At 41.5% G+C, this 20889-nt stretch overlaps 1 long non-coding RNA gene across 1 annotated transcript; it reads left to right on the top strand.

The window, feature by feature from the left end:
* The first annotated feature begins 755 nt into the window (after positions 1 to 755).
* Positions 756 to 20884, top strand: LOC116652940. Its single transcript, XR_004306173.1, has 4 exons — positions 756 to 1083; positions 1728 to 1850; positions 17065 to 17192; positions 20748 to 20884. It is a non-coding gene; the product is annotated as an uncharacterized LOC116652940 (long non-coding RNA).
* Positions 20885 to 20889: the final 5 nt, after the last annotated feature.

Genomic DNA, 20889 nt, shown 5'->3' with positions numbered 1-20889 from the left:
AAAAATTTGCAGCCAGGATGAGCAAATGTGTTTTCACTGGGATATGCACAGAACTGGATGCAAACTCTGAGCTGCTTAATCTCCCCAGGGCAGCGTTAGATTCTGGGACAAAACAGCCTTACTTTGCTGGAAAATATGTGCAAATTGTTCCCAATTCTATCAGGAACACACGTAGCTTCTTGCAATGATCTTACTGTTTTTCAAAAGAGCAAAAAACTTATTTTTAGGCTCTATGTAAAAAAGATTTAAGCTTACTTCAGTGAGAGAAATTGAAAACTATTGGAAGCTGATGCATCTGAATGTTCTGCAGAATGCATCTCCCTGTTGTATAATACCTTTGACAGACAGGCTGTGTGAGAGCAGTCCAGCTCAGCTGGCTTCAACTGCATATCAATGTATGAGTTTACTTAAGTACTATTAAACTATTTGAAGCGGCCATGTGGGTAGAAGTGCTGCAGTTGAACTTTACTGTAACTAACCAGAAAGCACTTGGCCCAGTGAAATGCATTTTCCTTAATTATACAAGATGTTACAGCAGATTTAAGCACGTGCAAAGATGACTGACTGTACAGAGCTGCTGCCCACCTGACTCAGCTCAGCCTGCTGCAGCAGAATTGGCTCAAGCTGCTCATGTGCTCCAGCGCCTTCCAGAATGAAATTTATCCCATGGGGAGATGCTACAAAAGGTACTTGTCCTCGCACAGTCAAAATAGATACAGATACCCATTTAACTTTTTATGTTATGTTTGGGATTCTATTATGCAGCAGTGATATTTCAGGTTGGATACTAGGAAACATTTCTTCTTTGAAAGGGTGGTCAAGTGCTGGAACAGGCTGCCCAGGGAAGTGATTGAGTCACTGTCCCTGGTGGTGTTCAAAAAACCTGTAGATATAATACTAAGGGATATGGGTTAGTGGGCAAATATTGGCAGAAGGTTGAACTGGACAATCTTGGAGGCCTTTTTCAATCTTGGTGATTCTATGATTCTATGTTTTTATTGTAGGCAGAGCAACACAGCTGCAGGATAGTTTCAAGGAGGAACATGAAGCAAAATTCAGCCTCTGCTGAAGAACAGGAAAAGGGTGAGATGTCATAATTCAAACTGATACTGTGTACTTTGTATCTTCAAAAGGAAAAAAAAATACTATAAAATGAATTTCATTTCCTTTTCTGCCATTCAGTCAGTGGAAAATAATGAAGAAAAAAGAAAAACGGGCCTTCTATAAATTAAATATCCTCCTGGAGCTCATTGTGCATCTTGTAGCATGTATGACCAGCACTGTAAAGAGCTGAAATGTGTGTAAACTCAAACATTTGTAAACCTTATGTGGTGCTCTTTTCATTGAAAGCAAGACTGAAATAAGACTCAGTTCCAAAAGCTTTATTTCCTGGGAGAGCAGACTTCAAAGGTTGACAAAAGTCTGTATTCCCCATCCCTGGAGGTGCTCAAGGCCAGGTTGGATGGGGCCCTGGGCAGCTGAGCTGGTGGGGGGCAGCCCTGCCCATGGCATGGGATTGGGGATGGGTGGGCTTTGAGGTCCTTTCCAACCCAAAACATTCAGTGACTGTGTGAAAAGCATTTAATTTTGTATCAAACCTCACAGTTCCTTTAGGAATGCCTTCACCAAAATGCCACCCAGAGAAGCCAAGCACTTGGTCTGGTGGGCCAAACCCGGGTTATTATTTTTCAGTCTTCTAGCACTAATTGGATATTCTGCCTTTGCAGATTTTGCAGTTTGGAAAGAGTAACAATGAAATCAGGATTCTGCCCGTCAGTGAAACTGAACGCATCCAGTAATGGGAAATGCATGGCTCCCTTTTCCTGGGCACTGGGCCAGCCCAGCATAGTGTAAGTATACATCTTCATTAATTCTCATTTAGAGAGGAATCGATTGATGCTAGCAGTGTAAACTCAAATAGTGTAAACCACCCTTCAGATGTAAAGGAGAAAAATGAGTTTCAGCCTTACTGTTAATACTTGGTATGCTTGCATTCGCTGGCTATTGACGTACCAATGTCTGGTTAGTTCTGAGGCCACAGGAGGGTGTGGTATGCTGACCCTCACAAAATGAACCCTCATGTCTTGCAGAACCAAACCTGCAACCCATAGCTCTGAGCATGGGTCCCACTGCCTCTCCCAGACCGCTGCTGGGCTGGAGGAGCAGGAGCAGGCACCATGCTGTACTAAACTGTAGAGAGCCCTTTATGTCTGATGTGTGACTGCAGAGATCAATAATTTTAAATAAATCCAAATTAAAAGCCATTTACTTTCTGCGTTGTTAGGCAGGGACAATAATACAATGGGAAGTTTGATACTGAGTGCTGTATGACTCTGCATCTTCACAGAGATAAGCTGTGATCTGATTGCATCTTTGCAAGTAAGTATTGCATTCAGCGTTCAAACCAAAAAGTTTAGAAGGTGCTATAGAAGAAGGTTTTTTCTGCTTTGCAACTGAAATTATTTGTGTGTTTGTCCCAAGCTTCAATCAAAAAGATGCATTTGTGTCCTGTCATATGCAATTGTTTACTCAAGATGGAGATCTGATGCAGCCTTCTTGGCAACTGAGCAGGAGAACACAGGCTGGGAGATCTGATAAAACATCACCATAGATAAGACAGACAAACAAAGGTGCAGCAGGAAAGCTTTTTGCTGAGCTCACCCCCCAGTGCATCAGGGACATACCCACCCACATGCCCAGCTGCAGTCTCATCTGAACCCACTTAGCTGTGCATCAGTAATGGCATAATGTTGAAAGTATGCATCATTAATTTTTAAGACAGCTCCTGTTGGAAGGAAACTATTACGCTTTGTGAAGAGTGTAATAGACCTGCCAGGGCTACATTTTATCAGCACAACATTCTTATTTTCATGTCTCTGAAGAGCTGGTATCTGTTTAAGTTACAGCAATGCTCATTTATTGTGCAGTTTCACAGAGTACCCAAGGGAAATCTGACGCAAAGTGTGGCTCCTTCACATCAGCTGTAAATGCTTCTTTGCATCATCAGAGAGAGGGTTTCAGAATAATAATGCAGCACTCTTTTAATATGCTCATTGCCAAAGGTTTAGCACTGAGGTTTTTTTTAAATTTTATTTCGTGAACATAGGCTAAGATATTTATGCAGTAATTCACTGTTACTTGTAGATATTATCACCTTTGACTGCATCAGTCAGGTAAGCTCAGGAGATCTGTACAAACACGAAGGCAGTGTGATGCTATGATGTGTTGCTTGCACTTGTCCAGGGAGACACGTGGTCAGAGGCTCCGGCTTCTGATAAGAGCAGAGAGCAGGTGAGCATCACAATTTATAACCGCACCTTGGTTGCCTGCTTCCTGCTGAGTTCTTTGCACATGTAATTATGTCTCCCTTTAGGGTTATGACGGCACTTGTATTAGCACCAGTTAATCAGTCATGTTGAGCTCTGTGCTATATCCATCCCTCCTCTCCTGCACGTTGGTGCACGCTCAGTCCAAAGGCTCAGAGCTTGCAGTCCAATGAAGGTCTTCCCACTTCTGCCTCAGAAACTACAGCATGCTCAAGACTTCAGCATGAATAATGCACTATGGGGAACGCTCTGCAGAAAGTAATTAATGAGCCTGGCTTTCATTCCCAGTGAGTCATGTTTAGGCCAGCAGTGATTTTCATGCAGCTTAGATTGTTCATTCTGTTACTTCAGAGGGGAGATGTGACTAAGTGTGGAGCCAGGTGTCATTTGAAAGGAGAATCTGGCAAGAACTGAAGTAACCTTTCTTTTCACTGTTTTCGTCTTTTGAAATCAAGGTAATTCATTCTTAGTCAGAAATGTTTAGTTTCCCTTGCCTTCTCCTTATAAATTTTATACAATCCTACCTTGGCTTCCACACCTGCATCACCCCAGGTGATGGCCTAGGGAGGACCAAGGAGTTTGCCAGTTCTCTATGCTTGCAGGATTTGATTTGAAGGGACCTCTAAAAGAGGGACCCTGGGACTTGTTTTCTAGAGCAGTGGCTTTTCCAGGATGCAAGTTTGAGGGCAATTGCTGCTGATTTTAGATAGGTGATGCTGATCCTTTGGCTGCATAACCACTTTTCTTCTATCATCTCCTCTATCCTTTTATGCTCAGTGGTTGCTGCTGAAAAGAGAATTTCTTCAACCATGTACACGGATAAAGGGAAAAATATATGAGGGGTGCCTGAGGTCCTTGCGTTTGCTCAGTGTAGAGTAGAGTAGCTGAGAGGAGGCTTCATGGCAGCTCCTCACAGGGAGTGAAAGGGCAGCTCTGAGCTGTGCTCTCTCTGACAGCGACAGGGCCCGAGGGAACAGCATGGAGATGGAGATGCATTAAAGGAGTGTCAGGTGGGAGTTAGGGAAAGATTCTTCACCAGAAGGCAGTGGACATGAAACAGGCTGGCCAGGGCAGTAAGCATGGCCCCAAACACCGGAATTCAAGGGCATTGCTTTCAGACATAGAGTTTGAATTGTGACTGTTGTTGTGTGTAGCCAGGAGCTGAACTTGATGATCCTTGTGGGTCCAACTCAGGATATACTATGATATCTGGGAAGTGGTCCTGTAGTATCCCAGGAGGTGGAAATAAATGGATTAATGGTACCAGTGGATCTAAGCAATGCAAGGGATTAGAATTGAATGGGCTCAAGATTGAGGGGCAGAGCTATTTCTATCCTAGGTGCCATCAATGGATTTTGGCCTTTGCCATAGAGTATCTATATGCCTATATAGATGCTCAAGGAAACCTGATGGTGCCATTCAGTGTCAGCTGCTGGAGCCTACACAGCTGAGGACTTTGTTTCACCCTTTCCCTTTTTTTATCTTGATTGGCAGTGATAAATAGGAACATAAACCAAGCAGAGCTATTTATATGGGAGCAAATAGTGGTGTGTGTAATGCAAACAACTGGCTGAGAGTTGAATGGCTTCAAGGGTAGGCCCCATGCTCGGGGTCAGGCAGGTTGTCCCAGAGAGCCGTGATATGGATGCAGGAGTGCTTCAGCCTCAGCTGCCCCCAAGAATAATCTAAAGAATGGGTACAGGGGTGGCTGATCCCTGTAGTTCTTGACTCTGCTAATTAAAAGTCATGGGAATTTCCATATGTAAGATTTGCCCTCAAACTATTCTTAGCACCTGGGGAGTACATTTTGATGTTTGGAGTTTGCGACAAAATGGGGAAATATGTTCTCATGCCCCTTCGTCTCCTGTTTATCAGCATGGCTGCACTGAATCCAAAATAAATGACCTTAGGAAAGAGAACTTTGTTACAAAAATACTCATACAGACTATATGGAAAGCATGTAAATATTTCTGAAATATGATCAAAACGAAACCCAGATGACTTGAAGAGATTGAAGTAGCATTATCTTCCCTTTATTCAACCCAAGCAGAATTTAAATCTGCTGCAGGCAGTCTCTAGAAATAGCACTTAATGTGATGCTGGAACATCCTGCAGAAAAGGTACAACGTATTAATGCATGTAGGTTGTCTTCAGTTTCATTCAGTTGTGTGAAAGGGTGCAGTCAGATAACCACAGTAATGGTATTTCTGGGACCCACTCATTCAGGATGATTGCTTACACACAGCGTTGCCTGTGCCTGCTGAAGAGCAACAATTTCAAGTTAGACCAATGTCTCAGTTATTAAAACGTATCTTATCTGGATTGTTTTTTAGGGGTCTGCTTTGAAATTCATATGAGACATTTATTTATTTATTTATTTATTTATTTATTTATTTATTTATTTAGAGTATTTATTCTCTTCCTGCCCTTGCCCTAGGGCTGTTGGCCTAATTTTCATCTCTGTGGACTTCAGGGTCTGGTGGATTCACAAATCATTCTTGAGCTCACCTCAGATTTTCATTTTGTCCTTATGTACCTTGAAACCCAGCCTGCAGATGGACCTCCCCCAGTGCAGAGACACTGAAATGCTGAGTGACATTGACAGGTATTGGCTCTGAAAGGAATGGGTGTAAGAAATAAATCAGTCAATGTAGTAAAGCACACATTAGCATTGGGATCAAAGCTACCACTGATTTCAATGGAAGCAAGCCCAGATTTCTTTTCCTCCTCTCTTCTGTTCATTTTTTTCCCAGCATTTTTGAGTAATTCATGTTTCTTCCAGGCTCTGAGGGCTCTATTTTTCTGTCCATCTTGATTTTAGGGTAGAGTTGACAAGAAGAAACAACTACAAAGAAGAAAATAGAGGTACTGAATGCCATAGTTGAGACTTTGAGGTTTTTTTCTCTATGAGTTTTGCTACAGACAGGTAAAACTCTGAGCCCTCTTTCATTCCCTTCAGTCATTCCCTTCACGTGGTTGGCTGATAATGGCTTTTGAATTTCCCATGCTGTTCTGGCCTCCTCCTTAGTCAGCAGATTTCTCTAACTTCATAAGCAGATGCTTGAGGTAGAAAATAATGCAGATGTTCAATATACAGAGCACAGGAAAAACACGTATCTTTTTGTATTTTGCCAATTGTTGATAATGCCTGCCTAGAGAAATATTAAAACCATATGCTCACATAGCTCTTGATGCCTTTTGAAATGAAATGCTACCACTTAATTTCACTGTGGTTTCGGTGGTGGTGGTGGTGTCAGTGGGTTCTTGTTTTGTTTTATTTTGAGTTCATTTAAATAAATGTACAAAGAGTTCATAATTAAAAAAAAAAAAAATGCTGACATACTTTCTTGCAGAGAGAATGTAGTTTGCCAGTAACTGACCCTGACTTGCTCTTAGCTGTCTTACTTAATGAGAAATGCATAGTGGGAATGGATGGCTGGAAGCCAGAATCAGGAAGATTTAATTGAGGAGCAAGTGAGAGTGATTAGCCATTGAAATAAGCTATGAAGAGAAGTGGAGGACTTTCCATGCCTGGATGTCTTCAAATCAACAATCAAGTCTCATGCGGACAAAATAAGTAATCAAACAAATGCTTATGAATCCTCCACAAAGGGCAACTCTATGAAAGTCAGTGCTCTGTGATCTGCAGAAGATTGCAGCATTCAATGGTTCCTTCTGGGCTTAAGTCTGAGTTTACGGCAAATTAGAATGTCAATAATGTGAATGTGACTTTCTGAACCTCAAATTCCCTTGCAGATTTTTTCTCCAGTTCTGCCAAACTCCAAATGTCCAAGTACTGAGTGAGTGTGGAAACATCAGTCAGGAAAAATCCTGACAGAGCTGCCAAGGAAATCTTGGGCCATTATGTCCTAGGAGGTGTTTTGTCATCACAGAAAGAAGCTTTTCCCGCTCTGATGCCCCATGGAGAGAAGGTCTGCCTGCCTCTGTCCCTCTTAGGCCTAGAACATCATACGCTTTGACAGCCAGCAGAAAGTTCACCTTCAGTCAGTTTTTAAAATGCCCAGCATCACATCTCCTGTCTGTACACAATAAATGAAAGGTAATTAGAAGAGGAAGGACTTCATAGCTTTTCTTTTTGCAGTAAATAACTGTGTGATACCCAAGAAGCTGCAGCTCTTTCAGTCCATTTTTATAGTCTCTCTTGCAAAACAAGCATTCATGTGCTTTGATTTCAGAGTAGCATTCTAACCAGGGGTATTTTCTTCAAAAGTAGAAAGAAAAATTGGCTCCTTTGCTTAGTAGGTTCCTGTGATCTGAAGCTGCACTGAGATATTTCCTGTTATCAGTATGCAGCCTCCTGCTTTGAATTGCCAACTTCTGAAATTCTTTTTCAAGCACGCCTGAAATAGAATATTTCATGTGGAAATAAATGAGTTTGTGAAAGTCTTTTAATTATTTTACTTCAGTGAAAAGATTAAAATCTTAGTCTCACTCTCTCCATATCCCATGTTTTAACTTAAAAGAAAGTGAAGAAGATTAATCATTTTCATGCCAAATACAGAACAAGCATATTTTTTCCTTTTCCTCTCACAATCCAAAGCCATCAGATTCCTGCACCCACCTGCTGTGCGTGTGAGCTGAACGTACAAATTAAGGATCTGATTAGCAATTGCTTCTGGATGTGGCCTGGCACAGTTGTATCTGTTTCAGAGTCACAGCAGAATGAAGCTTCCCTGGAATCAAGAACTGCAGGGAATAAGAAAGGTTCTGAATAAGCAGATACAGCCCCTATCTGATTGTAAATGTAAGAAAAAAAAAATACTACCTCGTTTAGAGGGAAAAAAATATATATATCATATAAATATTCTAGTGGCCTGATGAGTTTTTATGGAAGGGAGGATGTAGAGGTGGCATGAGGCCGCTGGGAATCAGGTTGTTGATGGGCTGGACATCAGGGTTTGGGTCTTTTGGAATGCTCACAGCCTTGCAGGGAGCGTGCACAGCCTCCTACCCAGGTCATCCAAGTGCTCCCAGTAAATTACATGGAGCTGCTGTAGTATTTCATAAAGCAGATTTTATTTACATTGTTTTTTTTTCAGAAGATTTTGCTCTTTGCTGCCGTTCAGTGAGACTTAAACAGGCTGGATATATGGGGAGAGAGGAACTGGATGAAGTTCAACAAGAGCAAGTGCAGAGTCCTACATCTGGGGAGGAATAACTGCATATATCAGCAGAGGTTAGAGGATAACTTGCTCAAGACAAGCTCTGCAGAGCTCCCTTTGAGGAAAGGCTGAGAGACCTGGGACCATTCAGCCTGGAGAAGACTGAGAGGAGATCTTGTAAATGTTTACAAATATCTAAACAGCGAAAGTCAAGTGGATGGGTCCAGGCTCTTTTCAGTTGTGTGGAGCAGCAGGAAAAAGGGCAACATAGCAAGTTCCATACAAATATGAGGAAGATCATCTTTACTTTGAGGTTTACAGAGCGCTAGAACAGGCTGCCCAGAGGGGCAGCATCCTTCTCTGGGGATATTCAAGACCTTCCTGGAAGCTTCCCTGTGCAACCTCTTGTAGGGAACCTGCTTTAGAATGGGTCGGTCTTGATCTCCAGTTCTCTTCCAACCCCTATGATTCTATGATTCTGTGATTCTTTACAAAGTTGCTAGAGAATTCCCAAGCAGAAAACTGTGGAAACTCACCACTGAAAATAATACTTAAAGCAGTGCACTTCTTCAGAGCAATTTACTACCAGAGCCTTCCCTAATGGCTGGTGGGTCATTGCCTGTTTACCTTGGATCTGGTCCATGCCTATGAGTGATTTACCTCCCCAGTTCACTTGGTGGCTTCATCATGAGCAGATTTCCTGCTAAGTTTCATATTTTTCTTGTGCCTCTCAGGTATTATGAGTTTCCTGATGGAGCTGCTTTGGGAGTCTCAACAGGAAAAAGGGTTCCTGCTCCCTGAACGCTGCCATTGATAATTATTCTTCTGACTCCACACTTGAACCCATTGTAGCTATGTGTTACCTACCATATTTCATCACGTTCTTTCTCCTGAAACACTGCCAAATGCCACCTCACCTCCATAGCCTGAAAGGGAAGTCAGTAAACTTGCACCAAACCTGATCTCAGCTTCCTGAGCCAACCTTTTGTAACCTGCTTAGAGGCCCCAAGCTGTGGCAGGAGCACCTCACCCTGAAGGAAGGAGGTGTTGGACACGACTCCAACCCAGGAATCCCCTCGATTCCCCCACTGCTGCAGACCAGGAGGTGGGCTGTGAATCTGAGCATTAGTAACCCAAAGAACAGCTTTTACTCCATTTTCTCTCTAAAAATCAGTATAAATAAAAGCTATTCAAAATATGTAGCAAAAAGAATAGTAACAAAGCTTAACTTTGTAGAGGTTGCTTGAGGATAAACCCACCAATGTTTGTGGGATTCTCAGCCTCCATGTCCTGGAGGTCATGGCAGTGATAGGCAGCTGTCAATTCACGCACGAAGAAGAATCAGAATCAATAGGTTACCTTCAGGTAATTTGGAGGTGGGAGGTTTGTCATGTCTCTTAGATGCTGGCTGTCAAGTTTTTATGAGGCTCTCACAGCCTACCTTACAACTTTGTGCTTGCATAAGCCAGTTGTGCCGACAAAGGGCAGTCATGGGGCTGGCCCTGGGTGCAGGAGGTGCAGAGATGACCCTGCTTGGCAGGAACTGAGCAAACAAGGGCACCCTTGCCCATAGGAAGGAAGTTTTGAACTGCTGAGACTTGATTACAATGGAAACACGCATTTTTTAGGCTACTTTGTCACTGTCTTATAAGAAAGGCCAAAACTCCAAGAAATTTAGTGTTGGATGTCACTTGCTTGTTTCTTCTTATTAAAAATAAGTTCCCTTCTCTACAAGAAGGAATGCTAAAGCACTGTCTCTGTGCCTGGCTGCTCTGAGGTAACAAGAGCAAGAATAAGATATCAGATGACAGATGTCCAAATATGACTCAATTGAAACTCTCAGAAAGATGTTGGTCTGTCATTAGAGAGATGCTAGACTGTGGCCAGTAGGCACCTGAATGTTAATTTTCCTCTCCCAGTGGTCTGTATTACCTTAAAATTTCCTCTAGCAAAGGTTCCATTTACATTTAGCTGAGAAAGTTCCATCTCCTTTATTGAAAAATAATTTTTCAAATAAACTTATTCCAGTAGATTTTTGTTCTGAAGATGAGGATCTGAATAATGCTGGAGGAAAAAAATGCTGCCTTTCTGACATGGAGCAGCTCCCCACACATCCCATTTGATAAAGCAAGAGGAGGCACAGCACTTCCAAGGCCAGCATAACACAGCCTGTGCAAGATTCTCAGACATAGTAAAAAGCTGCAGCCCCATTAAGTTCATTGAAGATGGTTCTGCCTACAGTAGGTGGCACAGTGTGAAATGCAGCCATGTTACCTTCATAATTTCTGGCTTTCTAACCAGCTACTGCTTTGTTTTATGAAGGCTGAGGCTGCTCTGAGTGATGCAGAAGTGGAAGGGAAGCTGGGAGCTTGTACGGCACGCTGTAGCTAGCAGACCCACAGCTGCATGCAGCACTCCAACTCACCTGCTATGAATCAGGCTATAAAGAACCACTCTATTTGAAGCACTGCAAGGAATCAGTTTCTATGTCTTCGACGTTGTTTTATTAATGAAAACCGAAGAGTTCAAAACTCTGCTAATTGGGAAATCTTGACAGGCTTTGACTTAATCTTCAGATCTGTGGTAGGTCATGTACAGAAGAATATTGTTTCATGCAATTGTAAATTAATGAGGAGTGTGTTGCTAGTGACAATGGACTCTTTGTGGCTTGCAATTTAATGAAGAAAATTTTTAAAAGAAGACTTTGTGCTCTCAGGATAATTTATGTTGGAACATGAGTGTCTGTAAACTGCAGGTGTCTCATTAAATTCTGATGGTGATTAGAAGAAGCAGCCATGTGCAGAGATGTTCATCAGGGGCTCCATGATTTGTGTTGTCATGCCTGCTTTTTTTTTCCTGATAGCTACATGCTACTTAGCATTGTTGCTCAGCTGCTATGAGCAGAACTCTGCAAAAAGAGCTGGTTTCTATTCAGAAGTGAATGGCATTGGGCCAGCTATTGATTTATGGACTGACATATACCCCTGTATAATGACTGCAAGAACGCTTGGTACGTACTTGCTACCTTTCTTCTGGAGTACATTAAAAATAATTTTCCACTTGATAAAAGGAATCATGCAGCATGATATTTTTACTGGTCGTTTTCATGGAGAGAGCTGCAAAGTATGTCTTTATACAATGACACTGGAGAGGGGGAGGCTGAGAAGGTTTGTCTGTATTCCCAGTTCTGATTAAATAGCTTGGCCCAAAGGCAAGATGGACATGTGCCCATTTCTTCCTACCTCTGATCTGAGACTGAACACAGTAACTTGGTATAATGCTTAAGTATATATATATCTGCCTTTCAAAATAATTATTTGGGAGATAAAGTTACAACATTCAAACTCCTAACACTAGTGATAAATTATTTAGAATCCTCCTTTGCCTTATTCATCCCAACAGCTATAAGACATTTATTTTATAATTTCCACAGAGTTTACTTCATAATTCTCTGCTAGCTACATGGCAGCTATCTTTTAAAATCTTTTCACCTCCACTGTTTATCTGGTCCCTTTTTTTCCCCTTTATCTTCCAGTTCAATCTAAGATAGACAAGGAGTGGTGGGACTCTCTCAGTGGTGAGGTTCTCTTTGGGAGGATGTATTTAAGTGACACCAAAGGGCATCAAACTCCTAAGCTTGATTCTGGTTGTTTTTTTTACGCTGAGGTCTTGCAGTTAACGTAGATTATATTGACAACCACTTCTGTCCCTTTAGGTCTTTTATAGAACACTGAAAAGGAGTCTAAATGTGCGTATGAATTCAGGCCTTGCGCTTTACTCCAGTCTTGCACAGCACCTATCACAAGAAAGCCTTTATCCACTTATTCCAAAAGAAGTAACAATGTGTTTTAAGAAGTGTCTGTCGTCTTAGAAATTCAGATGGAGAACTTATTAGATAGAGACCAAATATGTGCTTTTGGCTTCCTACGTAAACCACAGCCACAGATGCAAGAAACATTTAGTTATTTTGAGTAATAGTAGTTAAGAAAGGCCATTGTGTTTTTTCTGATTTTAAACTGTATGATCAACATTGTAGGAAAGGGTTTATGCAGGCACTGGGGCATGGAGATGACCTGTTCCAACCTCCCACTCAAATGGGCTCATTTAGAGCAGAATTCCTGGCGCCTTGTCCTGTTGCACTTGAGTATCTCCCAGGACAGAGAACCCACAGATTCACTGGGACCCTGTTCCAGGACTTGAACTTCTTTGAAATATAAAACTTTTTCTTCATGTTAGGCTGGAATTTCCCATGTTCTGCATTGTATTGTCGCCTTTTTTCCTCCCACCACATGCTTCTCAGAAGAGTTTGGCTCCATTTCCTTTACATGCTCCACTTAACTACAGACAGAAGTCTCTTCTGAATGCTAAAGAAGCTCAATTCTCTCATAAAAATATTCTCCATTCTTATGCAAGAGCAAAGCTGGATTTGTTTTGTACAACCTTCTTCTTATGGGGAAAAGATGTCATTATCTTCTTTTAATAGCCCTTCATAGTTCCAGAAGTGTCCACAGATGCATACAAACTCCATTTAAAAACCCATGTCTATGGATTCAGCATTGCTCCAACTCTGCTCTGCACTCCAGCATAAGTTCTGCTTGAGAACATGTCCTCAGAGAAGCCAGCTTAAGTATTATGGCTGTGGAACTGCACAATCCAGCTACCAGACCTGTATCCAGATGCCCAGGCAGGTGTGTGTGCTGAAAATCCTTCTTCCATCCAGAGTCGGTATCTTACCTGGCCAACAGCTCTGAGGTCAGGCCAGGATCATCCAGTCCGACTCCCAGTGGATACACCTCAGGACTGAGAAGTGTGTTAAAGACTCACGAATTAGCAGCCTACTAAGACCCAAAAGAGGGTCATATTTCCTAGCGAACTTGCTCTTACGGTCTGGGTGAGTTAGTACTCTTAATTCCTTGCCTGTCAGCACTATCCAGACATTCTTTTCACTTTGAGTAAAAGACTTTAAGTGCTTTGACTTTGTGTTCCTCATTTTACCTCATCTAAATTGAAGTTTTTTTCAAGATTTATTAGTGCTTTGGGGTGACACTGGGAAATGATACCAAGAAAGCCTCCAGGGGAGGAGCCTAAGCTGACTCCGCTTCCCAAACAGCAGCGCACAGCTTCCCTCTAGCTTTGTAAATCACCATGTCAAGGACTTCCCTCTTACCAAGTGGGTGATAAAATGACAGGGTACTCAACTTCAACAGCTCTACTTGGCACTGAGAGATAGGAGGTGGGCTGAGCTGCTGTTCTGAACTATCAGGAGTGCCCTATCTACCTGCTCATCTCTCCAAGTAGTGAAGAGAAGAAGCTGTGCCCTGTTGTTCCCTGCCTCTTCCTAGAGCTGGGAGGAAGTAGCTGCAGTATGGGTGGATCTGCAGCCCTGTTGCCAACACACCCACTGCCAATGCTGAGCCAGTGTGCGTGACAGTGACTGAGTGTGATGGATGTTGCTGATGTCCTCAGAGAGCACCTTTGGACTGCTTCTGAGTCAGTGCAGCCGAGCTTGGGCTACAGTGAAAAGTCTGCGTTCTCACATATATTAAATAGATATATAGCTCATATTACTCCTCCCTCTGCCTACTTAAAATGCCAGGAGCTTCTGCTGTCCCGCTGACATGAATCAAGAGCAAACACCAAAATGTCAATGAGTCAGGCTGTTGTAAAGTATGATCCAGCTGGCTAAAGCATGGCTAATATCATATGGGAATTCATCTAAGTACACATGCAAGGGAAAGCAAACACAAAAAGAATGAGGCGGGCCCCTGCTATTTAGCAGATTCCTACTGCAGGCATTTCAGTGGTACTCATCACCATGCTGGCTGACTCTTGGCTTCACTTCTTTGGTTTAGAGAGATATCTACTGAAATGGCAGTCCATGCAGTACACTTGCATTAACTAATGCTTCTTCAGCAGTTTTGCTTTGGCTGATAAATTACTGTTCATCTGACATTTTCCAAGAGTTGGAGATGTGAGTTTGATCCATCAAATTTGTCTCTTCAATCACATAAGAAATCTTAGTAAAATCAATGGGTAAGGATGTGGAATTTGATTAAGTATTCCAGTAATTTATTATTCCTGCAGTGTGTGATGTTCATTCATATCACTAATTCATCTTACATTTGCCCAATTTGTACAGAATATAGTAGGAAAAATAAAAATACTGTGTACTTGGACTTGATCCTTATGGGTCCATATCTAATATCCAACTTAGGATATTCTATGATTCTATTATTCAGTGAACATGTTACGTAAAGTTACTGTTCATCAGGCAGATGCACGAACGTCCACGTGTACACCTGCTGCCTTAATTCCACAAATAGTTTAATGGGATGACTAAAGGAAAGGCTCTGGATGTAAATTTGAAAGGGTTATTTTTAATTCCTCCATGCTCTTGACTGGAATACACAGTTTTGCCAAGGTTTAGCTATAGTCTTAATCCATGTGAAAGCATATCTGAACTTGGGTTTGGCAAAGCATTTATTTTTAATCTAGAATCAGATACTATTGGTATAATTACATTTGCTCAGTCTGAAATGAAAGCTCCAGGGGAGACCTGAGAGTGGCCTTTCAGCATCTAAAGTATCTATGTAAGAAAGAAGGGGACAGATCCTTCAGCAGGGTCCGTGGTGATAGGACAAGGGGAAATGGTTTCAAACTAAAAGAGGGGAGATTTAGATTGGACATAAGGAAAAAGCTTTTATGATAAGGGTAGTGAAGCATTGGCACAGGTTGTCCAGAGAGGTGGTGGATGCCCCATCCCTGGAGACACTCCAGGTCAGTCTGGAGGGGGCTCAGGACAACCTGATGTAGCTGTAGGTATCTCTGGCTCATTGCAGGGGAGTTGGACTAGATGATCTTTAAGTGTCCCTTCCAGCTCTAATGAAACTATGATTCTATGATAAAAGCTAGATTTTGAATACTAGAGTAATTACATGGATATTTACTTACCTGCTATGTATTCAATCTATCAATCAGGTCCCTGTTTCATGTAATAAATGACAACTATCATCTGATTTAGCCAATGACAACTATCATCTGAAAGATTAGAACAGTGATTAATAATCCTTGTACTAGAGAAAATTTTGACTTTTGGAAACTATTTCTCCAGGTATAAACTTCCTTGGTACAGAGGACAAAATCTATTTCCTAAGAACAGTGATACAGCCTGGAATGTCTCACAGAGAAATGGAGAAAAAGTAATTTGAATATATTTGAAATTTGGTGTAGGAAACAAGTTCTGCTTTATTTTCTTTCAAATGGAAAAGAAGCAGAGCACTTTGAATTCTACAAACATAAATATTAATTTGGGATATTGGTTGAAACTTTTACATTTTTTAGATACTTATATTTAACCTCTTCTTTTAAAGAAAAAAAATGTTACCATGTTCTTTCCCATAACTTTACAAGTCATGCTTTTAAGAGAGTGAACCCATTCTGAACTCATTAGAGTCTGGTCTCTTCCTTCTGTAGCATGAATCTTGGAGAGATTATGACCAATTTAAGTGGAAGGGGGGGGGTTTCTGTTTCTAACTATGTACCTACAAACTGCTAAGGAACCAGCAAGAGAAAATGAGCGCTATTCTCAATAGCCTCCAGCTTGGATTGCATGTTTCTTGAAAGCACTAGCAGCAGATGCTTGTGGAAGTGATTATGCACTCAGTCATATGTACATCCTCCTGGCTGTCATCACCGCTTCTGCACATTTGTAGTATAGGAAGAAAACCCTGGCAGTTTATGGGGGAAAAAAGAGAGGCAGCAAAAGGTATATTTCAGAAGGACAAAATAATCCCGGAGTTTTCAAGGAGCTCAGCAACCACTGCTGCTCAGGGGCCCAAGCTGGCAGGACATTCATTTATCAAACTTGAAAGAACCCCACAAGATTATGGATCGTAACTTTCCTAGGGATTTCAACGTTTCACCATATTGTCATTTATAAACATAAAAGACTTCTATTGAGAAAAACACTCTTTTTTTTTCTTTTCTTTTTATCTTTCTTTCTGATAACAGGCTGTAGTAATTGGGGCAATTTTCTGTTTTTGTATAAATAATACTTCTGAAAGCTTTAGCAACATTATTTTGCTCTGTCCAGCCTGTAGTCTGCAGACATCGTTATATTGTGCCGACAGTCTTATTTAGATCCTTACACACAAACACCAAGTTACTCTGGAGGTGCCAGTGCAGCACCCTCTGTGCTGTTCTTTTTCATTTTAAAGAAATACAGAAGGGGTACTTGGGATTTTTTCTTTCCCCCAAGTAATTTCTTGATGTTCCCTGATTTTTCAGTACAGTCTCCTTTTAGATTTGGTTCTGAATTTAGTTGTTCTGGATTTTTGTTCTTCCAAGCAACTCAGTCTTTCACTCCCTACATGTTGCAGCCTTTTTATTGCTGCTAAATGCCAAAACAGTGTCGGCCTTTCTCCTGAATTCACTGAAGATCAGGAGAGGTGACAGTGCCAGAGGCTCCTGACTCAGCTCATTGCTCTGGCCCGCTGCAGCTCATTCCCAACAGGTGGATTTCATCTTTCATCTGTTCTGGGCTGCTGAGAGCATTTGCCAGGATTGCTAAGCTAATTGCATGCTTCCATTGATAGCGGCTATGGTTTTTCTTACAGTTGCTTGTCCAGATGTGGAAACCGCTACTAGAAGCGCCAGGTTCTGATGTCACAGTCTGATACTCATTACAAGCTGAAATTCATCACCTTCCAACCCAATTACATACCACAGTATGATCTGCTGAAAGGTAGGTAGCATGGTATATGGCTTCAATTTTTTTTCTGAAAATTACAAAAGAAATTAAAAGAGCATTTTCTGTCCACATTTTTTCACCACAGAAAAAAAAAAACAAATATCAGAGCAGAGTCCCTAACTCCTTCTACATCCTGATCCCATTTTTCACTACTTGGAAGCATTTTGTTCAGTCTGTGTTTCTAGTTGAAAGGAAATAAATCCTTCCCTCCCTTCTTCCCCAGTCCCAAACAAGTGGTTTTGTACCTACTGCTGCTGCCTCAAGCAATGCATCTGAACACTTTTAGTGAAGGGACTTCAGTCAGCTCCCACTAGGGTTTAGGTAGGCTCTGTATGAAAAGCTACAGTACAGATAGGCTACAGTAATGACCTGCTGTTCTGGGTTAGTCACCATTATGTCAAGCCCAGAAGCAGAAAGGAGAACAGGAAAATCCTTTGGTGTATGTTTTTCTTTGTTTCATATTACCCTAGTGCATGACTGTGGTTTGCAGATGTTTTTGAAAAGGATACTATACCAGGACAAAAGTCTGCATTGAAGATGTTCTCTATGAAAATCTTGAGAAAAGGGCTGAATTTATTTTTCCTAAAGATTAGGAAATGAACTTGCAGCCGATTTCACCTCTTGTAAACTACAGGAATGGATAAGTGTATTTAGATTATTGCAGAGTTGAAACACCTGCTGTTAACCAAGATACAAAGAAGGAATAAACAATGACTTAATGTCATTCCTCTTTCACAGAGAGCCATAAATATTGGCAGAAAGTTGCTGAGTAAGGCATGAATACAGCAAGAGGTAGAAATGAAGCAAGAGGTAGTGCCTCTTTAATAGGGAGAAAAAGATTCAGGAACAGACTGACCAGGCACAGAGATGGGGCTGAGATCAATTTAAAGGGAACAGAATTGTTGGGTTAAGTGGCCATTTCCAATGCAGCCAAATGCTGTTAGTGAATCAATATAAAAGGAATCATTTTTTATCTGGAGGAGTAACAGCTCTGAAGATACCTGAAAGTGAGAAACCACCACAGCATCCACGGTCAGGATGCAGAGTTGAAGTGGAAAATCAGCCAGGGCCCAACAGCAAGCAGGACTCTCAGCAGTACCCATCTGACCCAGCCAAACCCCTGAGCTGGCTGGTTTTATATTTATGTCAGTGCTAAGGCAAAAGGAAAGCCTTTTGTCAGAAAGGAGCACCTTTTGACCAATGGTTTATCAGATTCAAGTGACACTGCAAGGTGCATGAGGCAGTGGAGAAAAAGGCTCTTAGATTCTCCCTGTGTCTGCACTCATTGCTGAAGGTGTACCAAAGCCAGCCAGAGCTGGCTGTGTAAGTGATACTTTCACAACCCAGCCATGTATAATAATCCTACTGTGTTCTATTGATGGATTTCTGAGGCACCGTTTGTGAGGATTGTTCTCAGGATCATGAAAGGAAGGAATGAAACTTAATGACCTGAGAAAGTGCATGGTGTGGGGGAAGGAGGTCCCTGTCAGGTAGCAATGCCTGCAGCTATGTTCCAAAGGGTTGGAGAAGTATCTAGGAAGTGTCTGTTCCCTTGTGAAGGAGATGCAAGAGCACAAAGGTCATCTGGCAATAACAGATTCACTGTACCTAGGCATAAAGGCACCAGATATATGTGAAGGCAGGATCATTGACATAACCACACTCACATAATTCCTGACTGACTCTCACTCTAGCCTACAGTTAAAAATTGCTAGTTATGAAGTCTGAAGTTTTCCAAATGATCTGTTCCATAAGTCCAGTGTTTCTTACTATTAGAGAGTCTCTGACTACTGTATAATTTTCCTTTCCTTTTCCTTTTCCTTTTCCTTTTCCTTTTCCTTTTCCTTTTCCTTTTCCTTTTCCTTTTCCTTTTCCTTTTCCTTTTCCTTTTCCTTTTCCTTTTCCTTTTCCTTTTCCTTTCCCTTTCCCTTTCCCTTTTCCTTTTTACTTTTCCTTTTTCTTTCTCATTACTTGACATATCCACCAAGAACATTTGAACAGAACAGTTCACTCCTATTCTGTCATCCTCTTTCAGTTTCTGAAGAGTCACCATACCCCTCTTCAGTCTCTTCTTCCCCAGACTTCCCCCAGTTTACTCAAACTTACCTCATACACCAAGTCTTCACAAAGTGAGATGTACCTTTTTCCATTTCCTATTAATCTTCTCTCTACATAAGATGCTTCATGTGTCCCCAACCCTTTCACACCATCTGATTCTTTCCTTCAGTATTTTCTCCTATATCACAACGGTCCCTCACAACTTTGTGCTGGGACTTGCTCTGGAATTTGTGTGCTTTGTTTTGTCCTGCTTTCCTGCTTTTGCAAAGGATACCTTATTATGCTGTCTCTCAGACTAGAGGAGAAGCACAGACTGAACACAGCACATTAAGATGGAAGCTCTGGGGTCCTAGCTCTGGATGAGCAGCACTTTGCCTTCAGAACAGCCCCAGGCAAGACAGCTGACCTTGTTCTCTCTACAAGCTTTTCAGTACTTCAATGACTTTTAAAATCACAGTAGTTTATTGGAATAAATAGTGTTGTTGTTCTTGTTTTGTTTTGTTTTAAACTAATACCAGTTTGAAAATTTGAGCTACTTTTGGGTAAGTGTCAAAGTGGGCTGTCACTTTGGAAACACAACTGCAAGGGACCGCTGCTGCCCAGAAATAGAGAGCTTATGTAAAATTAGTGCTCTCACATTTCAGGAGTGTAGTAAGGCTGAGGCATACACAGATACAAAAGATTAAGTGTTGTTTCACATTCACAAAGCAGTACCACCAGTCTTAAGACTGAGGAACTGTTGTGAGCTGAGGGCTGTCACAGGCTGTTGGTTTATTTTTGTTTGTGGGTCTTTCTGCCACACACAGCTCACAGCTATACTACCTAGTACTGAGGCTAAATGTATACAGTGTTTTCTGAACATGTCAGATTCTCCAGCACCTGCTACAAAGCTGGGAAGGGAAGGTTAATGATTTTAAACTGTTTCCAAGATCAAGAATTCTTCTGAAAATTTCCTTTTGTTCATAAAATTAATACCGAGTAAGAAATCTCAAGATGTTGATATTGCTCTGCTCAGGGCAAAGGACAGATTGTTGGCATTCCTGGGCTATTCTGCTATCTGGCAAGGTAGTGCTTCTTACCAAGCGCTCTGATGTTCAAGTGCCTGAGGGCTTGCTCATGTGGGAAAAGTCAGTGTCATTTTCTTCACTGCAGAATATGAGTATCCACATGGGAATTAAGCATTAGTACAATGATTTTGCTCTAGTAAAGCCCTGAGTATCATCACATAATTTTTCCCCAGAAAGTTAGTTATGGCACAAGTAATTTAACACACCATTTGGGAACATCAGAAAGAAGTGCTTTGTGCAAAAGCAGCTCTTCCATGTGACAATACGTTTCCATGCTGAGCTTGGTTTTTGATACTGAAGACTCAGTCTTTACTTTTAAAACTCTTATTCTGCAATGAAAGAAAAACAAACATCATGCATGTATTTATCCACACCCATCCTGCCACACTGTTAATGACTGATATTTGTTTTGCTGTACTTTCAGTTTTCAGCTTCAGAGCACCATCCCATCCCTACAGAAATGCATAATCACTCGGAGCGCTCTACTCAGACAGATGCTATCTGAGCAAGCAGGCAAATGATGAATGTCAATGGAGAATACAGGAAAATAGACAAGAATGAAATCA

The sequence above is a fragment of the Coturnix japonica genome, chromosome 2, assembly GCF_001577835.2.
Source record: "Coturnix japonica isolate 7356 chromosome 2, Coturnix japonica 2.1, whole genome shotgun sequence".
NCBI lineage: Eukaryota > Metazoa > Chordata > Aves > Galliformes > Phasianidae > Coturnix > Coturnix japonica.
The sequence above is the reverse complement of the archived record's forward strand: the minus strand, read 5'-3'. Positions and strand labels throughout refer to the sequence as shown.